Raw genomic sequence first — 21,381 nt, 5'->3', positions numbered from 1 at the left:
TCTTTAGAAGTGACAGGTGCAACAGATTAAAATCTCTGTAGTTAACACCGACTACACTGGAAGAGGCCTATAGATACTGAGAAGTATAAGCTGGAAAAAGGAACTATCTGAATTTGAACTGAACCCACACTGCCCGCAACAGCTCCAGAGAAATCCCTAGATATATTTTTACTACTACTATTATTATTTTTTTAATTAAAAATTTTTTTTCATTTTTTAAAATCCTCTATTACTCCTCAATTTTCATTTTTATAACCCACTATAACCTTGCAAAAAAAAGGGACCCTATTTTTAAAGCAAACTTCATATATATTTCTCAAAAATTTTTTTAATATTGTATTTTTAAGAGTCTAAGCCCTACTCTAGCTTTTTAATCTTTGTTTTTCAGTATTTGATATCAATTTTGGACATTTAAGAATCCAATCTTCAGTACCCATTGTTACTGAGGAGTGTGATTACTGGTTTGATTACTCTCTCCCCCTTTTGACTCTCCTTTTTCTCCCCCAAATCACCTCTATTTCCTCCCTCCCCCTTCTCTTCTCAGTCCAATTCTGTGAATCTCTGTGGGTGTTTTGGGCCACAGAGAACACTTAGGGAACAGAGTACTGCCTAGATCTGTCTCTCTCCTCTTGAGTCCCCCTTTTGCTCCTCCAGCTCACCTCTATCTCTTACCTCCCTCTCCCATTCTTCATGTAACTCTGTGAACCTCTCTGGGTGTCCTTTACTGTGGAGAATCTTTTCACCATTAACCTAGAAGTTTTATTATCAATGCTGTAAGGATGGAGAAGCCTTGAGGCTAATGAAAGAATAAGACTGAAATCCGGAGGCAGGAGACTTAAGCCCAAAACATGAGAACACCAGAGAATTCCTGAATACAGGGAACATTAATTAATCAGAGGTCATCCAAAAGCCTCCATACCTACACTGAAACCAGCCACCACACAAGAGCCAATAAGTCCCAGAGCAAGATATACCACGCAAATTCTCCAGCAATGCAGGAACATAGCCCTGAGCGTCAATATACAGGCTGCCCAAAGCCACACCAAACCCATAGATCCATCTCAAAACTCACTACTGGACACTCCATTGCACTCCGGAGAGAAGAAACCCAACTCCACCCACCAGAACACTGATGCAAGCTTCCCTAACCAGGAAACCTTGACAAGCCAATCGTCCAACCCCACCCACTGGGAGAAACCTCCACCATAAGAAGGAACCACAGACTACCAGATACAGAAAGGCCACCCCCAAACACAGCAATCTAAACAAGATGAAAAGGCAGAGAAATACCCAACAGGTAAAGGAACATGAAAAATGCCCACCAAGCCAAACAAAAGAGGAGGAGATAGGGAATCTACCTGAAAAAGAATTTAGATTAATGATAATAAAAATGATCCAAAATCTTGAAAACAAAATGGAATTACAGTTAAATAGCCTGGAGACAAGGATTGAGAAGATGCAAGAAATGTTTAACAAGGACCTAGAAGAAATAAAAAAGAGTCAATTAAAAATGAATAATGCAATAAATGAGATCAAAAACACTCTGGAGGGAACCAACAGTAGAATAACGGAGGCAGAAGGTAGGGTAAGTGAGTTAGAAGATAAAATGGTGGAAATAAATGAAGCAGAGAGGAAAAAAGAAAAAAGAATCAAAAGAAATGAGGACAACCTCAGGGACCTCTGGGACAATGTGAAACGCCCCAACATTCGAATCATAGGAGTCCCAGAAGAAGAAGACAAAAAGAAAGGCCATGAGAAGATACTCGAGGAGATAATAGCTGAAAACTTCCCTAAAATGGGGAAGGAAGTAGCCACCCAAGTCCAAGAAACCCAGAGAGTCCCAAACAGGATAAACCCAAGGCGAAACACCCCAAGACACATATTAATCAAATTAACAAAGATCAAACACAAAGAACAAATATTAAAAGCAGCAAGGGAGAAACAACGAATAACACACAAAGGGATTCCCATAAGGGCTGATCTATCAATAGAAACCCTTCAGGCCAGAAGGGAATGGCAGAACATACTTAAAGTAATGAAAGAGAATAACCTACAACCCAGATTACTGTACCCAGCAAGGATTTCATTCAGATATGAAGGAGAATTCAAAAGCTTTACAGACAAGCAAAAGCTGAGAGAATTCAGCACCACCAAACCAGCTCTTCAACAAATGCTAAAGGATCTTCTCTAGATAGGAAACACAGAAATGTTGTATAAATGCGAACCCAAAACAACAAAGTAAATGGCAACGGGACCATACTTATCAATAATTACTTTAAATGTAAATGGGTTGAATGCCCCAACCAAAAGACAAAGACTGGCTGAATGGATACAAAAGCAAGACCCTGGTATATGCTGTCTACAAGAGACCCACCTCAAAACAAGGGACACATACAAACTGAAAGTGAAGGGCTGGAAAAAATATTTCACGCAAACAGAGACCAAAAGAAAGCAGGAGTCGCAATACTCATATCAGATAAAATAGACTTTAAAATAAAGGCTGTGAAAAGAGACAAAAAAGGACACTACATAATGATCAAAGGATCAATCCAAGAAGAAGATATAATAATTATAAATATATATGCACCCAACATATGAGCACCGCAATATGTAAGGCAAATGCTAATAAATATGAAAGGGGAAATTAACAATAATACAATAATAGTGGGAGACTTTAATACCCCACTTACACCTATGGATAGATCAACTAAACAGAAAATTCACAAGGAAACACAAACTTTAAATGACATAATGGACCAGCTAGACCTAATTGATATCTACAGGAAATTTCACCCCAAAACAATCAATTTCACCTTTTTCCTCAAGTGCACATGGAACCTTCTCCAGAATAGATCACATCCTGGGCCATAAATCTAACCTTGGTAAATTCAAAAAAATTGAAATCATTCCAGTCATCTTTTCTGACCACAATGCAGTAAGATTAGATCTCAATAACAGGAAAAAAAAAAAAAAAAAACTATTAGAAATTCAAGCATATGGAGGCTAAATAACACGCTTCTGAATAACCAACAAATCATAGGAGAAATGAAAAAAGAAATCAAAATATGCATAGAAATGAATGAAAATGAAAACACAAGAACCCAAAACCTATGTGATACTGTAAAAGGGGAAGGCTCATGGCAATACAGGCTTACCTCAAGAAACAAGAAAAAAGTCAAATAAATAACCTAACTCTACACCTAAAGCACCTAGAGAAGGAAGAAATGAAGAACCCCAGGGTTAGTAGAAGGAAAGAAATCTTAAAAATTAGGGCAGAAATAATTGCAAAAGAAACAAAAGAGACCATAGCAAAAATTAACAAAGCTAAAAGCTGGTTTTTCGAAAAGATAAATAAAATCGACAAACTGTTATCCAGACTCATCAAGAAACAAAGAGAGAAAAACCAAATCAACAAAATTAGAAATGAAAATGGAGAGATCACAACAGACAACACAGAAATACAAAGGATCATAAGAGACTATTACTGGTAGCTATATGCCAATAAAGTGGACAACTTGGAAGAAATGACAAATGCTTAGAAAAGTATAACTTTCCAAAACTGAACCAGGAAGAAATAGAAATAAATAGAAGAAATCTTAACTGACCCATCACAAGCACGGAAATTGAAACTGTAATCAGAAATCTTCCAGCAAACAAAAGCCCAGGACCAGATGGCTTCACAGCTGAATTTACCAAAAATTTAGAGAATAGCTAACACTTATCTTACTCAAACTCTTCCAGAAAATTGCCGAAGAAAACTTCCAAACTCATTCTATGAGGCCACCATCACCCTAATACCAAAACCAGACAAAGATGTCACACAAAAAAAGAGAACTACAGGCCAATATCACTGATGAACATAGATGCAAAAATCCTTAACAAAATTCTAGCAAACAGAATCCAACAACATATTAAAAAGATCATACATCATGACCAAGTGGGCTTTATCCCACTTGGGATAAAGAATGCAAGGATTCTTTAATATCTGCAGATCAATCAATGTAATACACCACATTAACAAATTGAAAGATCAAAAACATATGATTATCTCAATAGATGCAGAAAAAAGCCTTTGACAAAATTCAACATCCATTTATGATTAAAAAAACTCTCCAGAAAGCAGGAATAGAAGGAACATACCTCAACATAATAAAAGCTATATATGACAAACCCACAGCAAACATTATCCTCAATGGTGAAAAATTGAAAGCATTTCCCCTAAAGTCAGGAACAAGACAAGGGTGCCCACTCTCACCACTACTATTCAACATAGTTTTGGAAGTGTTGGCCACAGCAATCAGAGCAGAAAAAGAAATAAAAGGAATCCAGATAGGAAAAGAGGATGTGAAACCCTCACTGTTTGCAGATGACATGGTCCTCTACATAGAAAACCCTAAAGTCTCTACAAGAAAATTACTAGAGCTAATCAATGAATATAGTAAATTTGCAGGATATAAAATTAACACACAGAAATCCCTTCCATTCCTATACACTAACAATGAGAAAACAGAAAGAGAAATTAAGGAAACAATACCATTCACCATTGCAGCAAAAAGAATAAATTACTTAGGAGTATATCTACCTAGAGAAACAAAAGACCTATATATAGAAAACTATAAAACACTGATGAAAGAAATCAAAGAGGACACAAATAGATGGAGAAATATACCGTGTTCATGGATTGGAAGAATCAATATTGTGAAAATGACTATACTACCCAAAGCAAGCTATAGATTCATATGCAATCCCTATCAAGCTACTAATGATATTTTTCACAGAACTAGAAAAAATAATTTCACAACTTCTATGGAAATACAAAAAAAACTTGAATAGCCAAAGCAATCTCGAGAAAGAAGAAAGGAACTGGAGGAATCAACCTGCCTAACTTCAGGCTCTACTACAAAGCCACAGTCATCAAAACAGTATGGTACTGGCACAAAGACAGAAATATAGATCAATGGAACAAAATAGAAAGCCCAGAGATAAATCCACGTACCTACAGACACCTTAACTTTGACAAAGGAGGCAAGAATATACAATAGAAAAAAGACAACCTCTTTAGCAAGTGGTGCTGGGGAAACTGGTCAACCACTTGTAAAAGAATGAAACTAGAACACTTTCTAATACCATACACAAAAATAAACTCAAAATGGATTAAAGATCTAAATGTAAGACCAGAAACTATAAAACTCCTAGAGGAGAACATAGGCAAAACACTCTCTGACATAAATCACAGCAAGGTCCTCTATGACCCATCTCCCAGAATATTGGAAATAAAAGCAAAAATAAACAAATGGGACCTAGTTAAACTTAAAAGCTTTTGCACAACAAAGGAAACTATAAGCAAGGTGAAAAGAGAGCCTTCAGAATGGGAGAAATTAATAACAAATGAAGCAACAGACAAAGGATTAATCTCAAAAATACACAAGGAACTCCTGCAGGTCAATTCCAGAAAAATAAATGACCCAATCAAAAAATGGGCCGAAAATCTAAACAGACGTTTCTCCAAAGAAGACATACAGATGGCTAACAAACACATGAAAAGATGCTCAACATCATTCATTATCAGAGAAATGCAAATCAAAACCACAACGAGGTACCATTACACACCAGTCAGGATGGCTGCTATCCAAAAGTCTACAAGCAATAAATGCTGGAGTGGGTGTGGAGAAAAGAGAACCCTCCTACACTGTTGGTGGGAACGCAAACTAGTACAGCCACTATGGAGAACAGTGTGGAGATTCCTTAAAAAACTGGAAGTAGAACTGCCATATGACCCAGCAATCCCACTCCTGGGCATACACACCAAGGAAACCAGAATGGAAAGAGACACGTGTACCCCAGTGTTCATGGCAGCACTGCTTATAATAGCCAGGACATAAAAGCAACCTAGATGCCCATCAGCAGATGAATGGATAAGAAAGCTGTGGTACATATACAGAATGGAATATTATTCAGCCATTAAAAAGAATATATTTGAATCAGTTCTAACGAGATGGATGAAACTGGAATTTGTTATACAGAGTGAAGTAAGCCAAAAAGATAAACATCAATACAGTATACTAATGCGTATATATGGAATTTAGAAAGGTGGTAATGATAATCCTATATGCAAGACAGAAAAAGAGACACAGATGTATAGAACGGACTTTTGGACTCTATGAGAGAAGGTGAGAATAGCATTGAAACATGTATTTTATCAAGTGTGAAACAGATCGCTGGTCCAGGTTGGATGCATGAGACAAGTGCTCAGGGCTGGTGCACTGGGATGACCCAGAGGGATGGGATGGGGAGGAAGGTGGGAGGGGGGATCGGGATGGGGAACACATGTAAATCCATGGCTGATTCATGTCAATGTATGGCAAAACCAGTACAATTTGTAAAGTAATTAGCCTCCAACTAATAAAAATGAAGGAAAAAAAATTTCTTAATCTTACCCAATGTAAAAGAAATGCAGGGCAAAACTAAACTGATATAAAGTTATAAACCATCCGACTGTGTTGCTTTTTAAGATTTTGAAATTTACATTAATAAATCAAATAAAAGTTCTTGAAGTTTTTATGATCTAATAAAATCATCTAGGATACTCTCTCCATTTTCAAAGAATATTATTTCTTATTTTGATACTGAATTTTCTCAAAAAATTTCTCTTCCCAATATTTAGTGTATAGTGTAAGGTTTTAGTTAATCTCTTTTTGGGGGGTGGTGGGTGGTAGTCTCTTGTGTTCAGTGAAGTCTCCTCAGTGCTAAAAAGAGCACTGACTGTGATGGACCAGGCACTTGTTGATAAATATTTGTGGGATGATAGTGGAGCAGTGGATCGTTGGAGTTCTAAGCTGCAGTTATTCTCTGTGTCAGGCACAGTGAGAGGTGCATGATGAAGAGGAAGCTGAATGAGAATAGACTGAACACTGGGAGGAAGGGAGGAGTAAAGAGAGAGAGAGGTTGGTGGGGGAGAGGTATTAAGGACATTACTTCTTTCACCCAAGTGCATTTCAAGTAAAACTCCATGAATTTGATGTGGAATTTCAAACCAGACCTAATCACTATTCACTTCTGACATAATGAATTTCATGCAGATTGCAGAGTATATGAAGCTTTCACCTTTTTAATAGAAGTTCAGAAATTTGCCCTTTTCATTTTAGTCTATGGAAAATACCTGAATTTTTTTGTTTTTGTTTGTCTTTATCCAAGCATAGTTAATTCACAATGTTGTGTTAGTTTCAGGGTATAGCAAATATATGTGTGTGTGTGTATTCTTTTTCATATTCTTTTCCATTATAGTTTTTTACAAGATGTTGAATATAGTTCCCTGTGCTATACAATCAGCCCTTGTTCATCTATTTTATATATATATATATATATATATATGTATATATATATATTATTGTTTATATGTTAATCCCAAACTCCTAATTTATCTCCCCTACCTACTACCCTTCTGCTTTGATAACCATCCATTTTTGTTTTCTACACCTGTGAGTCTATTTCTTTTTTGTAAATAAGTTTATTAGTATCATTTTTAAAAGATTCCACATGTAAGTGATACCATATGATGTTTGTCTTTGTCCAAATTACTTCGGGGTCTTCCCAGGTGGTGCTAGTGGCAAAGAACTTGCCTGACAATGCAAGAGACATAAGAGATGTGAGTTTGATCTCTGGTCAGGACGATCCCTTGGAGGAGGGCATGGCAGCCCACTTCAGTATTCTTGCTTAGAGAATCCCATGGTCAGGGGAGCCTGGCCAGCTATGGTCCATAGGGTGGAAAAGAGTTGGACCCCTCTGAAGCAACTTAGTATGCAGGTCCATCTGTGTTTCATTATTTCATTCTTTTTTTTTTCATTGTTTCTTTATTTCAGTGCATCCAAATTAAATTATGTCATTCTTTTTTATGACTGGCTAATAATTCCAGTGTTTATGTATACAATGTCTTCTTTATCGATTCATCTCTTGATGGATGTTTAGGTTTTTTCCTTGTATTATCTATTGTAAATAGTGCTTCTACGGGAACGCATGTATCTTTTCAAATTAGAAAAAAGGAATTCTTACATGAGCTTATCTGAAGATGTGTGTTAATATCTATAACACAGGCAGATCATTCAGACTTTTATAAGTAGTCAGAAGTTATAGAGAAAAGGGACAAGACATACAAGACTTTTCTAAACTTCCACAGAAACTCTTTGAAAATTGATTTAACCACAACAACCGAATCATTTTATAAATTAGCCGATGACTGATATCCTGAACTGTATCAGAGAAGGGTGTGACTTTATACGGGAAAGCACCTGGAGATGATCAGAGTCTATCATATGGAAACACAGCTATGCCTTTGAAAAACTCTTAGCAGCATCTTCAAATGCAAACTAGTGTAGCAATTTACATTATATTTCTAATCAGTGTTAACAATTAGTTGTTATAACTCAAACCCTCAAACTGCTGAATGATGCCTTAATTTTTTACTTTGTGAAACTGGTTTGTAAGTAAATTGAAAGAATGCCAGTGTGCCTGTCTGTTCTATCACTTTTTTTTCATTATTTGTCCTAGTATATTATTTTTCTCTCTTCTATATTGGAATGGACATTTGCAAGCAAAATACAGATTTGACAAAGTTGCTGGTGTCCTGCAGTGAGACGGATGATGTCTTTATTGACATATTCTCATTTGGATCATCTTAATTATTGGAGAGAGAGTCCAGACTTTGTTTTGATCATTGTGGCCCCCGCATGCATCTATTCTAAACTTTCATAAACTTAAAAAACACTGAAATATTAATTATACTTCACTAGTATTTTGTTCTTTACTTACTAGTGTGTGACCTTGGGCAAATTACTCAAGCTCTTTGTGTTTCAGTTAGGTTATCTTTGAAATGAGAGCTCTATGGTACCTACTTTAGAGACATTGTGAGGGCCAGATGAATTAATGTATCCTAGAACAATTCTTGAGACATGATAAGTACTCAATAAGCTGGCCATTCTTAAGAGAATATTTAATATGCTATAATTTAATCTAATTCATTTCCATTCAGTCACTCAGTCGTGTCTGACTCTTTGTGACCCCATGAACTGCAGCACGCCAGGCCTCCCTGTCCATCACCAGCTCCTGGAGTCCACCCAAACCCATGTCCATTGTGTTGGTGATGCCATCCAACCATCTCATTCTCTGTCGTCCCCTTCTCCTCCTGCCCTCAATCTTTCCTAGCATCAGGGTCTTTTCAAATGAGTCAGCTCTTCGCATCAGGTGACCAAAGTATTGGAGTTTCAGCTTCAACATCAGTCCTTCCAATGAACACCCAGGACTGATCTCCTTTAGGATGGACTGGTTGCAATCTAATTAGTTAATCTATTAATGATCTAATTAATGTAGTATTTATGTAAATTCTATAAATTAAGGGTTCATTATGCTTCTGTAAGTGTGATTATTGAAAATACATCAAATTTATTTGAAATACCATTCAGTAATTTTTAAGAAACTTCTGTTTTCCCCACTTGTTATTTACTCTCGAGGTTGTGTCTAACTCTTTTATGATCCCATGGACTATAGCCCACCAGGCTCTTTTGTCTATAGGATTTCTCAGGCATGAATACTGGACTGGGTTGCTATTTCCTTCTCCAGGGGATCTTCCTGACCCAGGGATCGAAACTGCCCCTCCTACATTGCAGGCAGATTCATTACCGCTGAGCCACCTGGGAAGCCCTGTCCCCACTTATTTCTTATAAGTAAAGCCATGTATGAAATGGCTTCAGCACATAAGAATTTATCAAAACATAGATGTAAAAACAGCTCAAGTGTGAATTTCCCCCATTTGTAATTCTTTCACATTTTAATATTTCCCTCTTAAAATGCAGCTGGAAATCCAATATAACACACTTGGGCTGTTACCCCAACCATTAAAATTTATTTTCACTCTTAAATCTTCAGAGACATCCCTGGGCAAATTGAAGACACAGAAACAATAAGGAGATATTAAAATATCACTGATGGAGTTAATAGAAATACAGTTATTCCATTGGGCAGTTAGTCACTCTGTATTAAGTTATAGAAGTTTTAAGTTTGATAATTGTGTTGCATACATCTTAAGTTGCACTTCAAATCCTGCTGGTTCTATTTCTAGTCACTGGGCAATAACCAAGCTCTGCTCTATTTCCACTGCCTAACAGAAGCTCAATTTTGGGCTTTAACTCTTTTATCTCTTGATCTTTGTTCTGGGCTTCTCTGAAACCCGTACCTGTTTGGCACTCAGACCTGTACAACCCATGGCGCCATCAGAGGCCAGTGGATGCCATGGATAAGGGCTTCCCTTTTCATTGTCTGGAACACAGTTCTGACACATTTCATAAGGCTTCTTGGGAAGTCCCAGAGCAATTCTGGAAGTCCCAGGGCAATAGAGCACCACTCATCTGTGTGTGCTAAGTCGCCTCAGTCGTGTCTGACTCTTTGCAACCCCATGGGCTATAGCCTGCCTGGCTCCTCTGTCCGTGGGAATTCTCCAGGCAAGAATACTGGATAGAGTGGGTTGCCATTCCCTCCTCCAGGGAATCTTCCTGACCCACGGATCAAACCCGCATCTCTTATGTCTCCTGCATTGGTGTGTGGGTTCTTACCACGAGCATCACCTGGGAAGCCCTCACTCATCTGTAACCGTGGCCAGCTTAATGGGCTCTTGTCCTGTCTTTCCCATGTTCCCTGTGTTAAGCCCTTTGCCCCTCTTTCCTTCTCTTTGCAATCACTTCTGTAGTAAACTATCTGCATGCAAACCTTCATCACAGACTCTGCTTGCAAATCAACCCAGGGTAATACAATATTTTCATTATTATTATTATGTTTTTATGATACAAGAAAAATCATCAGACCTAGGGTTACATAACTAGGATGATGAAATAGATGTAAAAAATAAAATGTTAATTTTCTGGAAGAATTTGATTCCACATTCTTGAAAAAAATAACGTAATGATAGGATTTCATGAAAATGAGATGTACGCATACTCTAAACCACAAGGGAGATCTTGTTAAGGGTGTGTTTTACAGCAAATACTAGGTAAAGAAGGAAGTTATACCCATTTCAGACTATTTGTAACTGAAAATAACTCCCACTTATAAACATGGATTTATGGAGGTAGTAAGGCTCCTCGTTTAAAGACTTGGGGAAAAAAACAAAAAAACTTTCCTAGTACTCTTTTATTCACAGATGTAGGATGGAGAGAATAAAGAAAATAAGGAAGGTGGTAAACAGGAAGCAGAATTATTAAGGGAAAGTTGGGGTAACTTCAGTTCAATTAGTTCCGTTCTGTTCAGTCGCTCAGTCATGTCTGACCCTTTGCGACTCCATGAATCACATCACAACAGGCCTCCCTGTCCATCACCAGCTCCTGGAGTCTACTTAGTTATGGCTAAATTATGGCAAAGTGGTCTCCTTCCTTCAGCTCTTTGCAGACCTCAGTTACATAACAGGAAGGAAAACAAGACTATCCCCTGGTTTGGAAAATCTCCAGGTTTTGGCTTCCCTGGTGGCTCAGATGGTAAAGAGTCTGCCTGCAGTGTGAGAGACCCAGGTTCAATCCCTTGGTCGGGAAGATCCCATGGAGGAGGAAATGGCAACCCACTCCAGTATCCTTGCCTGGCAAATCCCATGGATGGAGAAGCCTGGCAGGCTACAGTCCATGGGGCTGCGAAGAGTTGGACACAACTGGGCAACTTCACTTTGCCTCCTCTGGAAGCATTTCCCATAGAGGGAGGCCAAGACAGGTAAAGCAAACCCACAAAGTGTTTATATACATCAGAGATTGGCAACCAATGATGCAGATGCAAAGGTGGCAGAGACAACTCTAAGGGCCATGGGAGAAGCCACCACTAAGAAGCATGAATGTCCATGTGTGTGTGTGTGTGTGTGTGTGTGTGTGTGTGTGTGTGTGTGTGCACACGCACCGATGGGTGTGTGATGAGGGGGCATTGATGTCAGTCATGTAGAGTCAGTTTTAGAGGATTCTAGAGTATTAAGAATTTGGAAATGTCCAAACAGGATACAAAAATTTCGTATTTTACATGATTATGTTTAACAAATCAATGATGTTAGTAAGGAAACTTTTTATTGGGAGTAATGATAGATTCACAGGAAGTTTAAAGATAGTACAAAGGGTTCTTGTGCATCCTTTACCATTTCCTCCAACACTTACCTTTTACATAGCTAGAGGACAACATCAAAACTGGGAAGCTTATCCCAATACATTGGCTGTGTTGCTCTGTGCTGTTTTATCTCGTGTGTAGTTTCATGTGGCTATTATTGCAAGCAAGATGCAGAGCTATTCCATTACTACCCCCATTATAGTCATACTTGACCCCCTCTCTGCCACCTCCCCCGCCTCTGAAAGTCATTAATCTTTACTCTGTAGTTTTATCATTTTGAGAATTTTCTGTAAGTGAAACCACACAAAAGGAAACATTTTCAAATTGGCTTTTTTTTTTCCACTTAGCATAATGCCCTTAAGATCAATCTGAGTTGGTGCATGTGTAAATAGTTTGTGCAAATAGTTTGCTCTTTTTTAGTACTCAGTCCACTGTACGTACTTCTTCATTTGCTTATTTGCTATTTGAATGTCTTGTTTGGAAATGTTGGGACAGAATTACAAAATTTGCATGTCTTAAATACTTAATACTTAAAAAATCAATGCTATTAAATGCGCAGGTACCACCTCCTGAGATTTTGAATCAACTGTTCTGAGATTGGGCCCAGGAATCTGTATTTTTTTGTAAAAAAAACAAGCCAAACAAATGGGTTCTCAAGAGCATCCAGAGCTGAGAACCACTGGAGAGAGATGGTGGGGAGGGAAAAGGCAGAGGGAGAACAAGCTATGGATGAGCTTATAAGGGGCTGCAGAAACATTTCACTTGCTTTAAAATTTCTTCCTCTAAGTAATAATTGGCTGGGTATAATTGATAACCTAGAATTCCTATTTTTATGGTAACTGAAGAGTGTTCAGACACCCCAAGGGAGAGGATCAAGGGGTGCCAGACACAACACTTGGTAGACTTTGCTCTGTAACTCCCTTAAGGAAACTTTAATGAGTTGTCTTCCATGAGCCACAAGTTATAATTTGGTCAAATCCAGCCATGAATCTACTACAGTTATTCCTCCATAGCATCCCTCCTTTGATGCCATACAACATCCCGGTTACATTTGGATGAAACCAGTATTAAAGACATTCTGTCCCTGTCTCCCTTTGAGAATTAAGCTTTGAATCCTGAACTGAGTTTTCACAGGTTTTGAATTCCTCTTACATTGTCCTCTCCAGATGCCCATCTCCCCTCCTTCAGGGCTACTGTTTGCAAGTCCAGCGATCTGGCATGGCACCTCCCAGACAGTCAGAATACAAACAACACTTTAAAACTCCATACGCTGTGGCAGGATTTTTCATTTTAATTTGATGCCTGTAAACAGGGATTCTTCTTAGTCCTTCCTTCTGTTTTTCTGAATTTCACTCTGAAAGCCCTACATGATTTGGCAACATATTTGTAATGAGCTGATGCCCATCAATCAAATATTTCCTTTCATCACCAGGCATAGGGGCAGGAGGGAGTTCTGCAACTAGTCCAGCCTTCCTGTGATTCAGAGCATTTGTTTTAATATATCTCAAGGATAACTGGAAAGCAAAATATGGTCAAAAATTTTTTTTAAGAAAAACCTTACAGTAATACATGAACCCGTTCTATTTATTCACTGAGCTATTTCTGTATTTAGTGAGATCAAGGCTCTTTAGGGAGAGCAAGCATGCTCACATTTAAGTACATATTCTTTTACGGACAGTTATATATTATTGTAGCAAAATCAGAAGACCTTGATTTAAAAAGACCACTGATTGTCATTTATAAAAAAAATGCAATGTGTCCATAATCAATTGTCTTCTAATTTTTGACAGTTCAATCTTCAATCTATATATGTTATTTGAAAATATAATAGTACATTTCTTGTTTTAGCCTTGTAGTTAGAAGTAGCTCTGTTAGTAATAGCTATAGACTAACATAAATCTGTCATCTAAAGCCCTTAGTCTAAATAAAGAAACCACTGCAGGTTGGTTGCTAAAAAACTACTTATTTCAGTTGTTTTGGGAGAAAATGTTACATATCTCATAGCACCCTAATTTACTGATGATTAGTTTTTATGCTATCTAATAGAATGACACAAAAGGAAACTAATTAAGTTGTACAACTTGATCAAGTAACAAGAACATAACTAAATATAAAACTTTTATGTTGATGTTCTATGGGGATAAATATCCACGTGAATTGTTAGTAAGTAAAACTAGCTATGACATGCTGCAGCTAAAATGATTCTGTCAGTAGCATTTCACTACCATCCAATGAATTATCAGGAGAGCAATGTGACACAGCTTTGTATTACCTATTTGAATTATACTTTAGATGAAACTTTATTTTTAATATTAGTTCTTTGGTGAAATTCTGATCCAATTAAAGATCTTTCTAATGTGTATTTTCACCTTTAGATCTCAGTTGCATCTGTCAAGATAAATGAACGTTGTTTTATGATTCCCTGACTAAGAATTTTATCATGTAGGTTCATTAGACCCTGTCTAGGCTGGTTAGTTCATTTGATTAAAGCTGGGGCTCATGACAGAAAGGTCAGGGGTTCAGTTGTGTCTAAGTTAATTCTCCTTGACCTCTGTTTACATACTAAATTCTGAACAACTTCTTATAGATCTGTCGTTCACCTCAATTCACCATCAGGAAAACAACTCTATCTCACTGACTTGGTGGCATTTGACTTGTGCATTCTATTAATACCTGAGCATTTGCTTATTGGTTAATTTGGTGATTGCAAAAACCCACTTAACATTTAGTGTCAATTAGTGGATTTTGCTTTTCTAGGATTGCTGTAGTCAGAAACATTTAGGAATTTATTCGATCATTTCAGAATTAACTTTGTTTAAATAAATTTCCTATAAATAGTCATTTATCCTCACCTTGATGCCACTGGGAATTATCTGAATATTGATTACTGCCAACCTGTGGATCTGATCCTGTTCCCCCCTCTCCCTTTAACCCTGCTAATTGTATAACTCCAATCTGCTTCAAAGCATCTCCTTACAATGTTAAGAAATCTCCTGGGGGGTGCTTTATATGTCCTTTATATAGTCTCCTTCAACTTCTTTTGGGTACCATTTTCTTTCAGTTTTAATGTGGCTTTGGAGGCAAGGATTCCCAATGGCCAGAGTACCTCTAATATTCGCCAAGACCCCACGAGCTTGAGCTGTACGGAATGATCTGGCCTTGCAACTGCTCCATTTTTTACCCCAGGAGAGAAAGTGCTCTTAAAACTCCTTCCCCCTTCTCATGTTATACTCTGATATACAAGCCTGAGAGCGCTGCTGGTTGATAAATATATTTTAGTGAAACAGCTCCACCCTTTTAATTCCTAGATTTTTAATCATGGCTCTTTTTAGTGGTGTGGCGTGGCTGGAGCTGGCTTGCCAGCTAAAAATTTGAAATCAGCCAACTTTGGAGATTTCACGCCATAGAAATCAGCAAGTGCTCCTATTTAGGATATCTTTTTTCCTTAGAGAGCCATTTACCAGCACACACTGGCTCTTTCTCCGTCTCTTATCTTCTCTCCAAGACTCTGCTTGGGACCATGGAAATGGGAAAATGGTTGGACTGACAGGATGATACACTTTCTCAATCCTGACTCTGGACTTTAAGCCTTAAAATCTTTCCTTAGAGCCTCTCCCCCTCTTCTAGGGAGGCTCAGGCTCATAGGTTCTTAATGAAAACAGAATCCATGTGGGTCCCTCTACCCAAGCAAAGGTCCCAGGCCCTTTCAGCCCCACACATGGAGTTAACACACTTTGGGCTATAAGTCTGATATTGTTAGACTCTTGGCTCCCCTTAGGAAGATAGATACAGGGACCTTTTTGTGTATCATCATTCTCAAATACATATTTTTGAATTTTTCAGACATGCATTTAAAAAAAAAAGTTTAGGATCTTAGTTTGGGATAATCATTACTAGCTGCAATGTATCATTTACCAACTTACTGATTGCTTTCTCCTCAAGTGCCTCCCATATCCCTTACTGACTATGTCAGGGCAATTGAATACAATGAAGAAATCACTTTAATAGCAATACTTGGGTACTGGAAAAGAAATAGCTATTTCTACAATAAGAATGATTTGATGTAACTTAGTTCTTTTTAGCTAATCAGTAAGCTTCATTTCTTATGCCATGCCTTCAGGTATTAAAAGAAAGGCTCAAGTGTTTTATTTAAGTTAAACTAATTAAAACCTTAAAAAATTCAATATTCCAACTTTCATGACCTCAGTTAATACCTTAATTGCATTATGTCACTCTTTAAAATGAATTAAACTCCAAAGTATTATAGTTACAAATTTCTTATCGATCTTACCCAGACTAGCAACATAATAGGGTTATTAAATTAAGGTTAATTAGAAGAAATACCAAGGTTCCTACGATTTATTTATTCTTTTTAAAAAGCAGAATAATTTCCACTACTTACTTTATATGTATTGTAGAGTATAAAGCAATCTCATGCTTCTTCCCAAAGGGCAGGTAGTTGAAATCTGAACACTTTCACCCACTTAACTAGCACAGCACAGGAGATATCTGTGCATATAACTTCCTATGTCCATAATTATTAGCATCTTTCAAAAATAAAAATTAGTGTATCAGCAATATCTTAATACACTAAAACAATGTCTTGATACATAAAACACTGCATGTTTTTGACAGATTTATTGAACAACCTCTCTGTGCAAGGCACTGTGAGGGGTTAAGTGATAAACTAGACTGTTCTTGTCCTCATGGGGCTCCTGTCTTGGGGAGGATATAAACACATAATCAAACTGCTGTAAAACAACATGTGAAGACATTGAATGTACAGAGAAGGATGCTTATCTGCCTGGGAAGCAGAACAAGACAGTTTACCAAAGTCTGTGCATAACTGTTTCAGCCACTGCTTTATTTGGGCTCAAAGCTATTTCCACGCCTTGTAAACTGAGATGTATAGATGAAAGATGTATGATCAGTGTGGACCATTAGCCACGTTCTCCTATTCTGATTCTTCTCAGTTATTGAGCCATCACCAGTGAAAATCTGATTAGAGCACTTGGCTCTGTGCTTGATACCATTATTTTCCCTCAATTTATTTGGAATAGCGCAAAAGTGATGGTCTAGTATGTGTTCTGATAGCCCCCTCCCCAAGAGGTATGCTATATAGTTATATTAAGTTACCTCTTAAGAGTTCTTTGTATTCAGAATTATAGCTCCTGACTTTTCAAAATTATCCTTTGCATACATTTGCCTTCCTTATAAGATGAAAAGTGAACTTCATCCTGACATGAAGACTGATCATATAATCTACATTTAAAAGTAACATACTTCTCTCAAAATAACTTTTCAAAAATACTGCAGCCATCAAAATTCAGTATGGTAAGGCTTCTTTACACATGGCAGACAACACTCTTCTAGAACATTGTGGAGATGCATTCAGATTAGGATGTCATGTCCTGCCTAGTTAATCAGGGTGGAAATGCTTCTTTGAGTAGAACATTGCGTATTTTTTTGCAGTGATGTATTTCTGAAAGATGATCTCCAAACAGTGCAAACACTCTTTGATCCTTTTTCCATAATAATTTGGTAAGAACAAATTGCTGAAGTATGTTGGCCAAATATGTTTTCTTATCATGCATTGTTTTCAGCATTAGTTATCCTTTAGTTATTAGCTTTATTCCTTGCAGGCCAATAAAATAACAAGTGTTAATTAAAATCATTTGGGAAATGACCCAAAGTCATTTAAAATATCATGGTAGGTGGGACACGTAGTGTGGAACTCTTCATAGTTAACTGTCCTCATAGTTAACAAATGACCTGTTCTCTTTGGATGTACAAAGCACAGATGCATGTACAAAAGCAGTCAAACAGGTGACTTCAGGGGCCTTGTCAAGTTTATTACTTCTGGCCTAATTGTAACTTCAAAAAAAAAAAAAAAATCCCACACAGAAAACTTCACTATCCACAGCATGTCCTCGACCCTTAGAGTAGGACTTATAGGTAGATGTAGTTGCAGACACTTAATGATTGACCTCTCTCCCTGGTTGTTCAGACAGTAAAGAATCTGCATGCAATGCAGGAGATCGGTCGAGTTCAATCCCTGAGTCAGGAAGATCCCCTGGAGAAGGAACTGGCAGCCCACGCCAAAACTCTTGCAGGGAGACTCTCATGGGCAGATGAGCCTGACAGGCTGCAGTCCATGGGGTAGCAAAGAGTCAGACACAACTGAGTGACTTTCACTTTTTCGCTAGTCGCTTAGATGGTAAAGAATCTGCCTTGCAGGAGACCTAGGTTCGATCCCTGGGTGGGGAAGATCCTCTGGAGAAGGGAATGGTTACCCACTCCACTATTCTTGCCTGGAGAATTCCATGGCCAGAGGAGCCAGACAGGCTACCCTGCTAGTCCACAGGGTAACAAAGAGTTGGACATTACTGAGTGACTAACACTTTTAAAAAAGTTTTTCACTTTTTCAGAGGATAATCCAGAGGAAACCTACAAGGTGCCCTGGCAAGTCTTCAAGTTTGAAAAGTGATTTTTTTTTCTTCTGCTAGCAGCTTATTAACTTTGTTAAGATTTTAAAAGGAAATAATTTTGAAATAGCAGTTGACAAAGATCCAAATGACTTCCAAAGAGAACTGGGTGGTGAGGATCATGATACACTGGATGCGTTTCTGAGGGTGACTTCAGAATCAGCTACTCAGGAAACTTTAAAAAGAGAATTTATACCCTTTTGATAATGTCATAAATAATGGTAGCATGATGTGGGGTGGTCCTTGAGGAAATGTGGAGTGACTGCTCAAGCATTCTTCAATTTTGAAATTCTATGATAAATGAATCTATTTTTCTTAAAACTGTTCAGAACAAGGCTCAGGGTTTTCAATTTAAGCACAGGTTTATAAAAATTTATTTGGTTACTTCTAACACCAGTTAGCAAGCTTAAGCAAGGCAGGCATCTGGAAATCATTCTCAAGTTAAGGGTCAGGCCTTGAACAGGCTGGTTTCTGAACCTCAGGTTGCCACATGAACTTCAGCAACACCATAAATGTTGCCGGATGGAGAGAGTGCCATGACCCAATTTCTCCACACACATGTTCCATTTACTTTACAACCTCCAAGCCTGATAAATAAGGAGTGCTTCATCCTGTTTTCTGGGGTGGCGGTGTTTGCCATGCAGGTGGAATACAGGCAGATAGAATTTCATACCGTGCTAAATCACAGCATTTTGAAAAACTCGGGGCCTTGCAAAAGGCCATATCTCAAAAAAGTTACTGCTTCAAATAAATGTGCCATTTTATAAAATTACACCTACTGTATCAGAAAAAAAATTGTTCTTTCATGTGAGTGACATTTATATGACTGTCATTTATACGGAATAGGACATTCTCACACAGCAAGGCTGAAGAATTGGTTTGGAAAACAGAGTATTCTCTGAATGATAAAAGTGGTGCAAGTCCAAGATAGTCAGTAGAAAAAGACTGTCTCTCCACAACTGGGTATTTTCCCTAAAAAAGTGAAACCTGCATTATTATGAAGAAATAAATTTCTTAGTTGAACGTATATCACTGATGAAGTTTTCAATGTATTTCAAACCTGCAAGCATCTTTAGTCATGGGTTTTTACCTTGTTAGAGGTGGATTTTGTGGCTACTCTGTTCCAGTAGTCTTTTATTTTACTGTGTGGAAACTGAGGCTGAGGTATTGAACTTCTAATTCGAACTAAGAATAGAATTCTCCAGTCCCACCCCTGTCCTATTCTCCATCCAGTTGACTTTCCTTTAGACCAGTCATCTTCTAAAGAAAGTTTTAAAATTACTATCCAGAGGGGAAAAGTACCTTCTAACTGCCTCTGGACAAACAGGGAACCAAAGGTTTTATTTACTCTTCTCATGGGTTACATTCCAAAGCCGTATTTCTCTGGAAAAACAATTGCTAAAGATCAAGGGTGGAAGCAGTTGCAAATCTCAGGACGCATTTTCAGCCCTTGGCCAAGAAGTGTACTCAGATCTGAGACTGCCTTTAACTAGAAGTAAGATATAGAGAGTAGTCCAAAGCCCTAAGTCTTCCTTCTTAGGGCTCCTCTGCACCCCGAGGAAGCAAGAGAGAAAACTCCGGGAAGCAAGCCGCTTGCTGAATTACTTAGCTCATCCCGCCACACCCTTGGGTGGTCTTGCACCTTCTTCCCAGGGCGAGCAGGTTTGCGGAGCGGAGTCCTGGCAGCAGGGATTCGAGGTGGGAAGAAGCTGATAAGGGAGGGGAGCCCTGTGGCGAAAGGTACCAGGCGTAGGCCGGCAGCAACATGACCCACCTGCGGGAGAGGTGCTTCCGAAGCGGCCGTGGTCCAGCGCCGCTGCGGCAGGGTGCAAGGAGGGCCAGGCTGGGCGGGGACGCGGCTCGGTGCTCTAAGCTCCGGCGCCTAGCCACACTCGGTTTAAGAAGCTCCAGAGCGGAGGGAGGGCTCGCTAGATTGCGCAAGAGAAGCGGTGAAGAAAGCGCTTCCAGGAAGAGTTCAAGCTGGGAATCCCAGACAGCTGGGAGGACCAGAAATTCCGGTGCTGCCGCCGCTGCTGTTGCTGCGGAGGTTGACATTGATCTCGGGCCAGTGGAGTTTTTAAAGGATTTTCCCCAGACCCTTTGGGATCTTGTGCATCCCAGGCAGATTGAGGCTTGGAGAGGCTGAGGAGGACCCCTTTTCTGAAGGAACCAGAGAGGCTGCTTTGAAAAGCTGAGAAAATACCCCCTGGTTTTGGTTTCTAGGCATTTCCCCCTGTGCCATAGTGTCTTAACTCAGAGGTGACATCTTTCTCCTCTACCGGGAAACCTTGGGTTTGGAGAGGGGGGGCATAGATTGGATGATCTTGAATTTGGAGGTCTTAATTTAGGTACATTAAATGGTTCAAAGGAAACAAACCAAGTAAGAGAGAGGGATGGTAATGAGGATGCCAATGTGTGTCTATACTTACATAATATTGGATAATAATGGTGCAATTATATATATTGGACTGATAGGTCTCTCTACTTAGAAAGAGCTCAAGAGTCACACCAGTGATGGCTTAAAATTTAACTAACCATATCATCTATGGGGCAAAGCACAACTACACTCCAAAATCCGGTAGTCTAGAGCCCAGAGCCTTTTCAATCTGTCTGTCACCCAGTCGCTGGTCTTAATGATGTGCTTGCCCAGGGTAAGATGTTCAGCCACATGGGGGTGGGGGGCTTTTCCCAGCACTTTTGAGTCAAATCCCTTTCTGCCTGGACTGCGACTCTCCCCAGAGCACCACATGGAGTCAGGTCAGACACCATGTCTTCC

The 21,381-nt window shown here is 38.7% G+C and overlaps 1 protein-coding gene across 4 annotated transcripts in view; it reads right to left on the bottom strand.

The window, feature by feature from the left end:
• Window positions 1–20,487, bottom strand: part of STEAP4 (STEAP4 metalloreductase) — a 67,216-nt gene extending 46,729 nt beyond the window's left edge. For all 4 annotated transcript variants that reach the window (XM_070467427.1, XM_070467422.1, XM_020907670.2 and 1 more), the window contains exon 1: window positions 20,380–20,487. The gene's annotated coding sequence lies outside the window, so the exon portion shown is untranslated. The remainder of the gene's footprint in view (window positions 1–20,379) is intronic.
• Between the last annotated feature and the right edge of the window lie 894 nt (window positions 20,488–21,381).

This window comes from Odocoileus virginianus, chromosome 1 (assembly GCF_023699985.2).
Source record: "Odocoileus virginianus isolate 20LAN1187 ecotype Illinois chromosome 1, Ovbor_1.2, whole genome shotgun sequence".
Classification (NCBI taxonomy): Eukaryota; Metazoa; Chordata; class Mammalia; order Artiodactyla; family Cervidae; genus Odocoileus; species Odocoileus virginianus.
Note: the sequence above shows the minus strand (reverse complement) of the source record. Positions and strands in the feature narration are given on the sequence as shown.